Source organism: Papaver somniferum, chromosome 6 (assembly GCF_003573695.1).
Source record: "Papaver somniferum cultivar HN1 chromosome 6, ASM357369v1, whole genome shotgun sequence".
Lineage (NCBI taxonomy): Eukaryota > Viridiplantae > Streptophyta > Magnoliopsida > Ranunculales > Papaveraceae > Papaver > Papaver somniferum.
This window is the reverse complement of record NC_039363.1, coordinates 139,762,606-139,777,892: the sequence shown is the minus strand read 5'-3', so window position 1 is coordinate 139,777,892 and position 15,287 is coordinate 139,762,606.

The following is a 15,287-nucleotide window of genomic DNA, read 5'->3' as shown; positions in this document are numbered from 1 at the left end:
AGTGTTTTGCAGCAATTAAAAACGTTGCAAACACCCGATTTTCATCATTTTCTCTCCATTTCATATTTGTAAACAATTTTTGAAGCAATGAACAAATATTTTGAGCGTGTTTACACAATGATGAGCTAACTCATCCTCTGGGGCGAAGGAGAAAGCTATTTCACCAATGAAAAGTGGTAATCTCCAATTTATGCAATTATTATATGATTATTTGCCTAGATAAATAAATTGATAAAATGGTTTTTGTTAAACAATTGTCATTTCAATTGACGGAGAATGCTAGCCTAGGGTTTTGATGTCCCATACTTTCGATCTACAATTGTTATTTCTAAAAAGTCAACTATTGCAATATTAAGAATCAATTTGAATGCATGATTTGCATGATTATAATTAGAGAATATAAATCACTTTGATATAGGTAAATAGTGGATTCCTTAGCCCAAGTCTTCTTCATATTTTTCATATCACTTTTATTTAAATTTGCTATATTTTTAGTATTAAAAGTAAATCTAAAATCTATTGCTTTCACAAGTCTCAACGAACCTATTATTACAACTCAATTAAAAAATCACAACAACCACATACCTTGATGAAGTTCTTAAGAGCCAACTAATTAGTTTGTTTTTTTCGGCAGGTGATAGTTCGTGACCATTTAATTAGTAAAAACAATTATAATTTTATGTATTTCATTCATTTATTTCTTAGTTTATTAAAAGTTAGAACCCTTGAATCCCAAATATAAAGTAGGGGTCGATCTTAGGATTGGACGGGTTGGGTGCCTCACACCTTCCTAACCCGTATTTTGATTCTCGGACTGAATCTCTGAATATTGGACCAGTGTTACTTTTGGGTCCCAACTCCCTAAGTTGGGTGGTGACTTCGATTATTATTAAATTTGACGTGATTCCCGTTTTGGATATTTAGAGATCTTAATGGATTTCGACGGTATCCACACTTTACTAGTGTAAATGAAGTCCCAAGCCTTAATGTACAAACCTTTATTGTTTTTGTTTTTCTGCCACTAGAAGTCTCTTTGCAAGGCATCAAGTTTATCTAAGGTTTTTTTGGGAAGAAGGAAACACATCATTTGGTACATAGGCATAGCACTAGTGACAGAGCAAATCAGAGTAGTTCTGCCCGATTGGGAAAGAAATTTGGCTTTCCATCCCTAAACCCTATTGTAGAATCTATCTAGCATATTCTGATAATTGAAACTCTTGGACCTTTTGAAGAACAAAGGGGTACCTAGGTATGTGTCATTTTTGGTAATTCTACCAACCTTAAGTATTCTGGCGAGCACAATGTTTGTTTTCAACTTTTTTACTGAAATAAATGCCTCACTTCTGGTAATTAACCACTTGACCTGAGGAATCACTAAAAATTCTAAGGATATCCAATAAATTCCTAGCTTGAACTATAGTAGCAGTAGTAAATATAAAAGAATCATCAGCTAAAAAATAAATGACAAACAGAAAGACAATTTTTATTAACTTTTATACCAGTAACCTTGACAATACTTTCAGCATGGAAAAGAAGCTTAGAAAAAGCTTCCATGCAATGATAAAGATATAGGGTGACATGGGGTCTCCCTGCCTAATTCCTCTAGTAGGAAAAAACTTTTCTCCATGGGAACCATTAACAAGCACAGACGACGAAACAGTGGAGATACAGTTATAAACTAAATCACAGAAATCATTCAGGAAACCGAATTTTTTGAAAACAAACATTATAAAATTCCATTCCATCCTATCAAAGGCCTTAGAAAGGTAAAGTTTCAAGGCCATATGGCGATTTTTCTCTTACTGATTTTCATGGTATGGAGGATTTCGTGAGCCACTACAATATTGTCTGTTATCTGCCTATTAGGTAAAAAGGCAGATTGGTTCTGAGATATTATTTAATCTAACAGGGGTTTGATCCTATTTTCTATTATTTTAGTCACTATCTTATACAGGATATTACTAAGACTAATAGGCCTGAAGTCGCTAGGAGTTTTTGGCATTTTAGTTTTTAGGACAAGGGTGAAGAAGGAATGATTGATTTTCTGATTGAAACATTTTTCTTAAAAACGTTTTGGACCCAGTTAAGTATATCATCCTTAAGCATATCCCAATGTTGTTGATAAAATCCAGGGGGAACCCATCCGGACCAGGTGCCCCCCAAGCATTCATTAAAAATAGAGCATATTTAATTTCTTTTTCACTAGGATTTTCCTGAAGTCTATCATTATCATTACCATCTATCAAAGGAGTTAGAATGTTATCAAAGATGGGATCAATATTATTTTCACTAGAGCTAGCAATGTTTTTGAAGTAATTAGTAAGGAGTTGACTTAACTATTGTTGGCCTTCAATCCACGGCCCATTACTATCTCTCAGGGTATGTATTCGATTGTATCTATTTCTATCAGAAGCATAATGGTGAAAGAATTTTGTGTTATTATCATTATCGTTTATCCAAGTTTCTTTAAATTTTTTCCCCAATACACCTTTTCTATTTTATACCAATTTGCTAGATAATTCTATAACTGTTCGATTTTTATTTTTGTTTCTATACTATAAGGTTTCTTGTTTTCATTTTCAATATTCTCTAGGATGCTATAAATATTCTTAAAAATGTTACTGAAATCTTTCTTATTCCAGATTTTAAGTTCATAGTCTAAATTTCTTAAAGTCTTAAACATGTTACTGTTGTTTTCCTTACTTTTCTGAACTGAACTTTCTATAACTTTCCTATAATATTTATGCCATATCCAGCATTTCATGTATCTATAAGGTTTTTCCAATTTATAACCATTTGGAAGTGTCTCTAGGAGTATAGGAGAGTGGTCTGAAACTATCCTAGTGAGATGCTTGTTACATGATTTCGTAAATAATTCTAACCATTTATGGTTGACTAGGACTCTATCAATCCTGTCCTGAATGTGTTGGTTTCCAGTTCTTTTATTAGTCCATGTAAAAAGAAGGCCTGTGAAATTAAGATCTACTAGACCTAATTGTTGAATACAGTGGAAAACATAAGCAAAACTACTAGTAGAGAGATTATTTCCTCCTTTTTATCATCTTTATGCAGAATAAAATTCATAAGACCTATGATAGCCCAAGGAGCATTCACAGAATTAATACTTTTAATAAAGTCACATTGGTCATTTCTAAGGTTATTATCTAAGGCACCATAAATGAAAGTGATAAGAACATTCATATTTTCTTTAAAGACTTGGAAATGAAAAACATTATCTTTAAAAGAAACAAGTTTAGCATGAACTCCCTGGTTCCATGCAATGGCAAAGCCTCCTGATCTTCCAATTGAAGGCATAATAAACCAATCTTTTACTTTTAATCTTTTGAGAACTTTTTCTACTGTTGACATATTGACCTTTGTTTCAGAAAGGAAAATCATATCCAGATTATGGGATTTATGGAGAAATTGAAAGTGATCTTGTTTTAGACTAGACCTAATTCCCTGAAGATTCCAGGATAACACCTTGAAGTTATACCCAGGATTTTAATCTTCCATGACCATATAGGAGAAAAACAATCTCTTATTAAACGACAGATAACTATTAATGATGCATTTCAAAAACAAACATATGTATATGAACATGCTAGTAGTAAGATTTTTAACAGGGACTTTTTTAAAACTACGTAAACTAGAAACATAAATCATATTTCCAAAGCGGGTAGCCATTAAGACTTTCAAATCTTCAACATTCCAAACTAAACAGGAGCAAATTGGACTTAAATTTGAAAAGGACTGGCATATGAAAATATACTTTTTAAAAGAGTAGTTGTCAAGGATTACCTCATGATTTGAAGTTTTCTCCATAGGGAAAGAGTTGCCAGAGCTATCATCAGATTTGGCCATCTCCATAGTCTCTATATTCTCCTTATCAACCTTATTAGCTTCCTCTTCAATAATACTCCATCAAAGGGCATTTTCTTCTTCATTTGTAATTATCTCAGAATTTTTTTGATTTCCTCCAGCCATACCAACAGTAAGGATGTTAACATTTCTCTTCACCATAACCCACAAGTCATCATTCTTCTTATCCATTACAGAGTATTGACTTAGAAGTCTAAACCAGTCATTTTGTCTTCTTTTTTGTTTCATTTCTTTCTGACTGGCTCTAGTGTTCTCAGCTATAGGATATTTTCCTTATTGTAGTCTTCTTATTTCTGCATTTACTTTGTCTTCAAAGTTAAAACTGCTCACATCTCCAGAAATTCCTCCAGACCAACTGTTCTTCTGTCACCAATAACACCAACTTCAGTCAGCTTCTCATTATTGAAACTAAAAACATTTCCTTCATCCATTCTTCTCCTTTTTATTCCCCTTCTTTGAGTATCCTCTTTATCAATTTTACTTTCATAGATTCTTATTCCAGCAGCTGCAGTTGCTAAATTCTCCATTACATTATTGTCTAGAGAAGGATGATTTGATACATTTGCATGTTCATCTTCTTCATTGTAAACAAACACCTTAGGACAGTTTTTGCCATAAACTCCTCTTCTAGCTCTGCACTTTTTCTCTGAGTGGGAAGCATCAATATGCCAGCATTTGAAACAGGTACCATGTGGAATCTCCATGAAGAAAATTTTCACCTTGATTGTTTCTCTGTCATTTGAATCAATAATGATAACTTTAAATTCATGAATAAGAGCTTTTCCTTGGGAAATATCAGCAACAACATGAGATTGATACTCTCCTTGATTATTCAGAGGTCCAATTAGAGTAACAATTCTTCCAACTTTATCTACCACTTGCTTTTCCACACATCCTTTTTCCACCAAGTCACCTCTTAGGATTAATTTGATCCGGTAATCTTGAGTTGTAAAGTCTACTTCCTCCACTCTTGCTTCATTGTTCCACATCCTCATGGAAAAAAAATACCCTTTGACTCTATTTGGTATAGAGTGGATAGCAGCAGCAAAATCAGCAGCATTTGAGAATATGATTATGAATATCTTGGGGTCAGCAGTCTTCTTCATAATTATTCTGCCTGTTGCAGACCAGGACATATTGAGAAAATTGACCACTTCTCCAGTTTTGAGGCTTCTAGTATCATCACCCTTCTTAATTTCCTTAAAAAATTTAACAACAACTGTAGGGAACTTTCTGTTTTCTATATCCACTGCAGCAACCCTAAGAAACTCCACATACTTCTTAACTGAACTTGTAAGAGGTTGTGCTTCATCCTCTATGATGTCGGTAAGGTGAGAAATGTAGTTCCTAGTTGGAACATCAGACATTTTAAATGGATTCGGTAAAAAGAAGAACTTATGGGTTTTTTTTGTGAACTGTAAGAAGAGAGATTTTATAAATGATTTTATGTATCTTGTTTGTAGAGGTACAATGGATGCTATGACTGGTGGGTTTTTTTTTACTATCAAGCACAGATTCTAAGTATATATAGTTGTAGTCTTTGGGGTTAAATGACACTTGTATGTTATAGCATGGAGGTGACAGAGGTTTAGAATGATTACTACTAAAGATTTTCTGAGTGCATGCAATCTTATGACTGTAGATTGTGAAGAAATTTTCCACTTGTAAATAACTTCTCCTCATTTCTGAATTGATATGACTTAAAGTATATCAAAGTTCTTATAAGACGCACTCCTTCTCAAAACCAATGACACTTATAGGGAAAGATCGTTATGTCCAAAGTTTTGATAGATATAGTCCCTGACATGGTGAACAATGCTGATGCAAGCTTCTTTATAGAAGTATTCCCGAAGGAAAATCTAATTCTGAGTGTAATGATTGTTTCTTTAGTATTATAATCTAGAATTGGCTTGAAGGGATTGTCCTTACCCGATAAGAAAAATACTTTACTTTCCTCCAAGGAAACTTCCTTTTGCTGACAAGGAGAATTTACTAAACACTGTAGCAAAAATCTCCTTTCCGGAAAGAAGTTATTGACCAGAGATGGTCTCAACTGAGCAATCATTACACTCAGAAATCTCTTTTCTGGAAAAATCTCAGTTGAGACCATCTCCGGTCAATAACTTCTTTCCGGAAAGGAGATTTTTGCTACAGTGTTTAGTAAATTCTCCTTGTCAGCAAAAGGAAGTTTCCTTGGAGGCAAGTAAAGTATCTTTCTTATCGGGTAAGGACAATCCCTTCAATCCAATTCTAGATTATAATACTAAAGAAGCAATCATTACACTCAGAATTAGATTTTCCTTGGGGAATACTTTTATAAAGAAGCTTGCATCAGCATTGTTCACCATGTCAGGAACTATATCTATCAAAACTTTGGACATAACGATCTTTCCCTATAAGTGTCATTGGTTTTGAGAAGGAGTGTGTCTTATAAGAACTTTGATATACTTTAAGTCATATCAATTCATAAATGAGGAGAAGTTATTTACAAGTGGCAAATTTCTTCAGAATCTACAGTCATAAGATCGCATGCATTCAGAAAATCTTTAGTAGTAATCATTCTAAACCTCTATCACCTCCTTGCTATAACATACAAGTGTCATTTAACCCCAGAGACTACAACTATATATACTTAAAATCTTTGCTTGATAGTCAAAAAAACCTCACCAGTCATAGCTTCCAGTGTACCTCTACAAACAAGATACATAAAACTATTTATACAATCTCTCTTCTTACAAAATTTCATGTCGATCAGATGAGTGTAGAAACTAGTTATAAACAAAATTTTGGTCGAGCCTTTATAAACTAGTTATAAACAACATATCTAAAATTCAATAATTTCTAACGGTTCAAAGTCATTCGAAGACGCAAACAACTCCTGCTACTCAGATTTCAGAAAAAGAATCAATCTCAAAACCTAGACTAGGGATTCAAACTCAAAAGGTTCACCCATATCTACAAAATCAAAATCAATGCTTAATAATAAGAATTGATAGAGCAAGAACAAATTTGCCTTTGGCTTGAGCTCCAAATCCTCACGAGTTCTCCCCTGATTTCCCCTCTGAAAGTTCTTGCTGACTATCCACTGAATTGTTATTTTGTCTCTGTGAAAGTAAATGTATGAGATCTGGACTAATTATGATTAATGATGCAGGTGTCTTCAAAGGGGCTTGGTGCATCCCAGCAGTAGCAGAAGATGCAGGCAGAAGCATTGGCTTTACTTGAAGCAATTCAAATAGTAAGAAGAACTGGACTGACTAAGGTTCATCTTGAAGGAGATTGTGTCAATGTAATCAATGCACTGACTGGAAGTCTAGGATCGGTTAGATGGAAAAATAATGCAATAATCAGAGATTGTACTGAATTATTAAAAGTTTTCAATAATTGGGTGATTCGGTATGTACCCAGAGAAACAAATTGTGCTGCAGATTTGTTAGCAAATGATGCAATTAGTATGGCATCTAGTTCTTGTTGGTCCAATGAAGCCCCTATGTGGCTTGATTCTCTTATTAAAGAGAAACTTTGTATGCAAGAAATTTAATTTTAATGAAATTCATCTTTCCTATTAAAAAATAGAAGTTCTTGCTAATTCTTTTCACGGCAAAACTAGAACTAGGTTTTTGTTTTTTTGTTTTCTACCGCTAACCTTAACAGAATTTTTATTTATTTTAACCTACCTAACTGAGTAGTTTTATCTAACACCCAAAATTCTCTTAGGGACAGCCTATCACTAACAATACTAGTTATAAGGGGTGTTACATTGTCAGAGCGAAAGTCCAAGAGGTACACAAAAAGTTTCCTATAATATTCCACTCTTCAGTTCAAATCTCCTCCTTCCAATCTCCTCCTTCCGTTAAAATATAGAAAAGAAAATAAAACTATATAAAAGGAGAAGTTTCCATCCTCGCAAAGAGATGCACACAAGTGTGCATTTTCAAAAGAAAAAAATGACGGAAGAGAGCATCAAAGAATGCATCCTCAAATGGCAAAGATGGTAAAAGAGAGCCACATTGTACAAATCTTCTACTCGCAAAGTTGAGTGGGCATAACCTCTGAACCTACAACGGGTAAGTTTTGTGAAAGGCGAGGGAAATCAACAGAAGGCACAGCCTCTCATGTATGTTTTACAACTTGTTATAACATAACAAGTCTCCTGCTAAGTTCCTCTCTTAAATGGTTACGGGGATGTCCAGTGGTTAGGCCATATAAGAAGGGACAGCCCAACAAAAGCATTAGCACACACAGTAATATTTTTAGAAAATTTGATCGAAAATGATAGTTTAACATTTTTTTTACTAGCTCCTCCTCAGCAATTCGATTTCCATCTTCAGTCTTCAAAGCTAAAGTCCGGTGTTTGCTTCTCCTGTCTGTGAATAACCGAAAGGTATAAATTTTGAGTACTTTTGTCATTATTTGGAACCCAATGCGACCTGTTTCTTTGGTCCTAAAACATCGTTTCCATGTCCATTAGACTCCTAATATCGTGGATGATTTTTTTTTCTTCTCCTTCCACATTTCTTTTTTTTGATGAGAATAGAGAATTTTATAAATAGAAGAAGAATGTACATATTACTACCCGAGGTAGTAAAGAAAGAGAAATACAAAAATTCTCCTCCCACGTGATCTTTGAGTTGATCATTTAGCTTTTGTTTTTCAGCCTCAAGCTCTCTCTCTCTCTCTCTCTCGATATCTCCAAATGTAACTTGCTTTCAAAGAAGAATTGAGGCATTATCCTTGTAGATTGTAAGAGTTTTCCAATGGTCATTGTGTGACTTTATTATGTGCAACACAAACAAGACATTCTCTTTCTATTTTTTATTAAAATTAGAGAGACAAAAAAAAAACATATCTCCAATAATATTGTATTTGATCTCTTTTTTTAATTAGTATAGACTTTATTTTCAATAACTTAAAATTTTATTGGATTTGGTCATAGCTAAAAATGATTATCTAATATAATAATATCAATTTAATAAGGTAAAAGTTGACCAAGATATCAACCACATATTAGGCCATTTTATATACATTCATTAAAGAAGTTAGGATTGGAAAAGTATTTTACAAAAAATAGATATACATCGTACAAGGAATTATACATTTATAATCCTCACAAATACAAGGTCGTCTTATTCCTAGGGCGAGATGGTCGACCTTCCTAGGCCCAACTTTTGTAAGGGCCCAAAAATGACTAAAAGAATCGGAAAATTAAGTGCAGACCCAACAAAAGATAATATTCTTATTGTCAGGCTCAAGGTTAATTTTTAGTTCCGTGATACCCATAATTATATTAAATTTTGAAAAACGTATGCATAACGGGTTATACATCAGGGGTATAATTGGCAACGCAACTTGGATATAACATATCTAAAAATTCGCGCTTTGGAATTTTACAAATTTTATGTCGTTGGAAATCTTTTTAAGAGAGCTACCCCAACGAGTACAAACAACAATATTAAAATTTTGTTTTTCACGAAAAAATCGACGTGATTATCATTTTAGGAAAAAATTTCAAAAACTTGATACATAACCATTATGCAGCCACCAAAAAAAGATGTATAACACATTATGCAGACACAACAAAAAGATGCATATATGCAACCATATTTTGGTTCATGCATTTACTAATTTAGTTATGCAACCACTAAAACGATATTTACGCCTAAAAAAATAACATCACAAAAAACAAAAGACGCAAAACGAAATATGCAATAATTTTCTCGACTACATAACAAGTTATGCATCCACTGTTTTAGTTAATTTCAGTGCTTACAAAAAAAAAATTGATGCATAATGCATTATGCAGCCATATTTTGGATATATATTAAGTTATGCATCAATTTTTTTATTTCAGTGCTTACAAAAAAGTAGTTACACAATGCGCTATGCATCCATTTTCACGACTGCATAACATGTTATGCAGTAATTATTGTAGGTGCATGACAAGTTATGCAGTCTTTGTTTTTGTTGGTTCCAATAGTAACAAAAAAAAAGTTTACTGCATAACGTGTTATGCAACTATTTTTTGGACTGCATAACAAGTTATGCAACAACTTTTGTAGATGCATAACAGGTTATGCAACTATTTCCACAGCTGCAGAAAATGTAAAGCACGTAAAGATGCTGACAAGGAAACAGTTCTCGGATGAAGTTATGTATGTACTCACCTGACAAGGTAGAATTTTATGAAAGTGATACAAGGTAACTAAATTAGATCAAATAACGAATCCAACATTCGGTCTCAGTGATGGATACAAGGTGCACAATCTTTATTCAACACCACCTCCTGCCACCTAGCCACTGTCGACCAGCTCATCCACAAACCCATCATACTTCCGGATTACGCCAACAAATTGCATACACAGTGATAGTATCACTGTTGGATAACCCATGACTTCGACAGAAATTACTGTGTCAGGAGCAGAATAGCTAATTCATAGAAATTATGAAGAAAGTGGTCATTGTCCTAATTCCTTCTTCAGTACATTTGCAAGAACTTGTGATGTTTAAAATTAAGAAAGTCATTCTATTATCTAGTATTTCTAGTAGTGATTATTAGATCTTTCCGTGTCAAACAATTCGCAAATGAAAACATAATCGATTGCAGTCTGCAAGTACCTAAAATACTAACACATGGTAAGTGGGGAATTCAACAACATACGAGAACATGAATATGATTGATTTTTAGATGAAACTCATGGGATAATGCAACATACTCCGAGATCAGTTAAGAAGATATCTTTACACAGATGACCTATCCCTGGAAAAAGCTCTCTTAGCTCATCATAGTCACATCCAAAGGAAAATATGTAGATACTTGAATTATCACAATTGTCGCCATATTTCCCTTCTTTAAACTGCTTCACTTCTACTTCAGGTCAGCAGATCCACCATCATAACCACATCCAGAGTTTCCAGCACCAGAACTCCCACCATAACCACCGTCATATCCACCTTGTGAACCTTCTCTCCCACTTCCTCTTGTATCACTAGAACCATTATCAGAACTCCCTGACCACCACTGCCTCTATCGTTGGAGCCTCCATATGAACCTCATATACCACCTTGCTTACCATCTCCGTAACTTGGAGCACCACCACAGTATGATGGAGGATATGCATTCTAACCACCAGCGTCGCTGCTACATAATACAATTTAATCGACTGAGCAAGGATGCGTGACAAACATGCACGAAATTCTAATCCCATAATTCAATCAAAAATACAGTTTTTTACCATTTCAGTCCTGTTTATAACCCATTACTCAAACCCAACAGTTCATTGTAGAGCTAATGGAATTTAGCTGGTTGTTCAGGCATTTTTTCGAACATTTCTTGTGCATATTGCAAACTGACAATGTATGATGCTTCATCAGTATTTTACTTCTTCCCTGATATTCTCCTTCCCTGAAATATCGAAATGGGTAAGAACCCATCAATTCTTATTCATCCAGGACACTAAAACTGATCTCAATCAACACCAAACATCAATGGCAGCAGCTAACTCTTTGTTTGTTTTTTTCTCTTGATAAAATATTCGCTCAATCTTCTCATAACTCGTTGTACACTCAAATCAGCAAGAACTTAACTCATAATTCATCACAGACTATGTCTTCTAGGGTTTTGATTGAATTAGATAAAAAGATATCATAAGAAAGGTGTTCTTCTCTCTTTTTTTGTCGTGGGTTTATAGAAAGAGATACAAAAGAAGAAGAAAAACATAAAAAAAAAATAAATACGGGCATAATAACATAGAGTGTGACAGCATGAGATTTTTGTGTGTGCAGTGCGTGTGTTGTATGCACGTGTGTGAGTGAGAGTTGAACCAGTCGTCAATTACGGTTATCACACTCCACTCTACATGAGGTAGTCAAAGCATCATGGGAATTACACTCCAACAACACAACAAATGAAAACATCTCCTTGAAACTCCAACTCTTATCCTCGGATCTCTCTCAATGAAATTCAGACATCTTTGGAAATATTCATAAAAATATTAGGAACTTAGATAATAAAATCGAGAGCATCCACAAAGCCGTAAGTATCTCCAGAGACATAGACAAACTAAAAAATCTCCAAACAGAACTAGGAAAATGGTATGAAATTAACAACGATTTCTACCATCAGTTGTCCAGAGATAAATTCTTCAAGGAATATGACCGAAATACAGAATATTTTCATGCCACTGCCTCCAATAGGAAAAGAATAAATTCCATCAATACCCTTAGAGAACCTTCTGGCCTTTAGCTCTCGAATAGAGATCAAATCTATTCTCTTCTGGTAAAACATTTCACACACATTGGTACAACCCAAATAAACAATTGTAGCTTTGACCTATCCAGCATCATAAAGCCTTGTATATCTGATAAGGAAAATCTCTCTCTCCTAGAAATCCCAACCATAAATGAAATCTGGCTCACTTTATCCAATATGAATCAGTGGGGCGCTCCAGGATCCGATGGTTTTCAATGGGGTTTCTTCAAGGCTAATTGGGAAATATTCGGTCCGGATATTGTTAATACAGTTCAGGAGTTCTTTAAAACTGGTATTCTTGATACTGATATAAACCACTCCTACATTACCCTTATCCAAAAAAATTCAACTCCTCAAACTCCGGGTGATTTTAGACCAATAAGTCTAAGTAACACCATCTATAAAGTAATCTCGAAAATTCTCGCAAATAGATTAAAGTCTATTTTTAACAAAATTATTTCTCCCAACCAATCTGCTTTCCTTCTGGGAAGACAAATCACTGATAATATTATAATCGCTCATGAGATCATCCAATTTATGAAAACTTCGAAAGCGAAAAAAGGGTATCTGGCACTTAAATTAGATCTTTCCAAAGCTTTTGATAGAGTTGAGTGTATTTTTATCAAAAGGGCCCTTCTTAGCTTTGGATTTGATGAAAAGTGGATAGATCTCATATCACAATGCATTTCCACTACTTATTACTGATTCCTCCTCAACGGATCTCCCGGGCCAAAATTCAAAACCTCGACATGTTTAAGACAAGGGGACCTCCTTTATCTATACCTTTTTCTGATCTGCATGGAAATCCTATCTAGGCTTCCAGAAAATGCGATTTTGGAGGAAAAAATTTCCGGCCTCCGAATCAATAAAAATTCTCCAAATATTTTCCATCTCTTCTTCGCAGACGACTGTTTCCTTTTCACAAAAGCTTATCTGGGCGAAGCAAAAAATCTTCTCGGCGTTTTATCCCTATTCGGGGATATAACGGGACAAATGGTTAACCTAAAAAACTCTAGTGTCTACTTTAGCCCAAGAATCCATCCTAAACATGGAAAAATTATAGCCAGAATTCTTAAAGTCCCCTGATGACCAAAAATGATAGATATCTCGGAACTCCTCTACTTTTTGATAAAAGTAGGAATGCGAACTTCGAGCCGCTTCAACAAAAATATTACTCCACTTTACAAGGATGGAAATCCAAACTCCTTTTCTAAGTGTGGAGGACGGTTCTGATAAAAATTATCCTTCAAGCTTTCCCAACGTACCAAATACAGGTGCTTGCCCTACCGAGAGAAACCTTGAATCATTTAGACCGTATCAAAAGAAATTTCTGGTGGAACAAAGAAGGGAAAAAAGTACAAGGAGGATTTATCAGAGCTTGGAAGTACATATGCAAGCCTATTGTTGAAGGTGGTTTAGGTATTAAAAACCCTCATCAATTTAATATAGCACTTCTCACTAAACTAGCCAGCAGATTAATATCAGAAAAAGACCAACTATGGGCAAAAATCCTCAAAGCAAAATATTTCCAAGACTCTCATCCTCTGGAAGCTTCTAAATTTTCTAAATTATCTTAGATTTGGACAAGCATCCGAAAAGGTCTAGATTTAATTAAAGGAAATTCATCTGGCAAGTTAAAAATGGAAAATCGGATAAAATATGGGAAGACAGATGGATTCCAAATTCGGAACTAATACCGCAACCACAAGAATCACATGACACAGCTCCAAAAAGAGTTCAGGATCTCATAACTATAGAAAATAAATGGGATCAAGGAAAGTTAGACAGTTATTTTAGCTAAGAAGTTAGAAAGAAAATTCAAGCCATGACACCGAGAAAAGAAGACGAAGACAAAATCCAATGGATACACCATCATTCAGGGCTCTTCTCGGCAAAAAAAAAATTATAATTTGTTAGAAAATCAAGCTTAAGAAGATGATGACTCGTTAATAGATTTCCCATGGAAGAGTATATGGAAAATTCAAGTAATCCCAAGAATTAAACTTTTTGTGTGGAAACTATCTGGAAAAGCTTTGCCTACATCTTCGAGACTAGGGGCGCATAATCCGGAAATTAACCCAAACTGCCAACTATGCAATTCTCAAGTTCAAGAAACCGAGAATCACCTATTCAGATGTTGCCCTTTCGCCATATCTATTTGGTTCATATTTTCCCTAGTAAATTTGACTTCTTCAACTAATATGGATCCGATTACAACATGGGCAAAAGGGTGGCTCTTAAACCCAGATTTGGATAATTTGGTAGGAAAGATATCAACCATTATATGGTTCATATGGAAATAGAGATGCTCGGTGGTCTTTGAAAACATAACCCCAAATCCAATGAAACTAATTGATCAGATCAACAGATTTTTGCAATCCATCCCTCAAAAGAATAAAACAAAGGGAATGGATAACAATCAGTTAATGATGATCAATACCAAATGGTCAAATATAAACATAAACCGGATAATATTTACTGATGCTTCTTTCAAGGAACAAGACCTTTCAATGGGATACACCCACATCGTTTATTCAGTAGACCACCAGACATTTATGCACATTTCAGCAGGTTCGGAGACAGCTACTTAGGATATTCACGCGGAAGGAAATCTTTACAAAAAGCGGTCATATGGCTAAGAGACAACGTCTTGTCTAGCATTTCAATAGTAACTGATTGTAAAGTCTTGGCAGACAACATCAATGATAGACACATTTTTGTGTCCAATTTGTCCTCAATGTTCTGTATTGTTGGTACTCGATTTCGTACTTATTATAGTGTTTTATGTGTTTGTATGTATTTTTGGAAAATAAACATTTTTGAAAAATTCGGCTTGAAAAGTTTCTCGGGGCACCGCCGGAAAATTAGTAAAGGCAACCTTGTTTTGGATAAGAGAACCCTCAGGCAACCCTAGATATTAAAGGCGCCCGTTTTTTGGATCAGGGCACTTCATCCTCTACATTTTGAATTTCCATTTTGGCGGGAAAATAATGCAAATCACTGCATGAGAATTGGAGCGAGTTTTCAAGAAATTTAATCAGATATTTCGGTTGGATTGGGCTTGACTTAGCGAAACAGGCATAGTCTGGTGGTTTAATTCAACGGAGATGGGCCAGAGAATCAGTTTTTGATAAAACAGGAAAGTGATAAATACTCG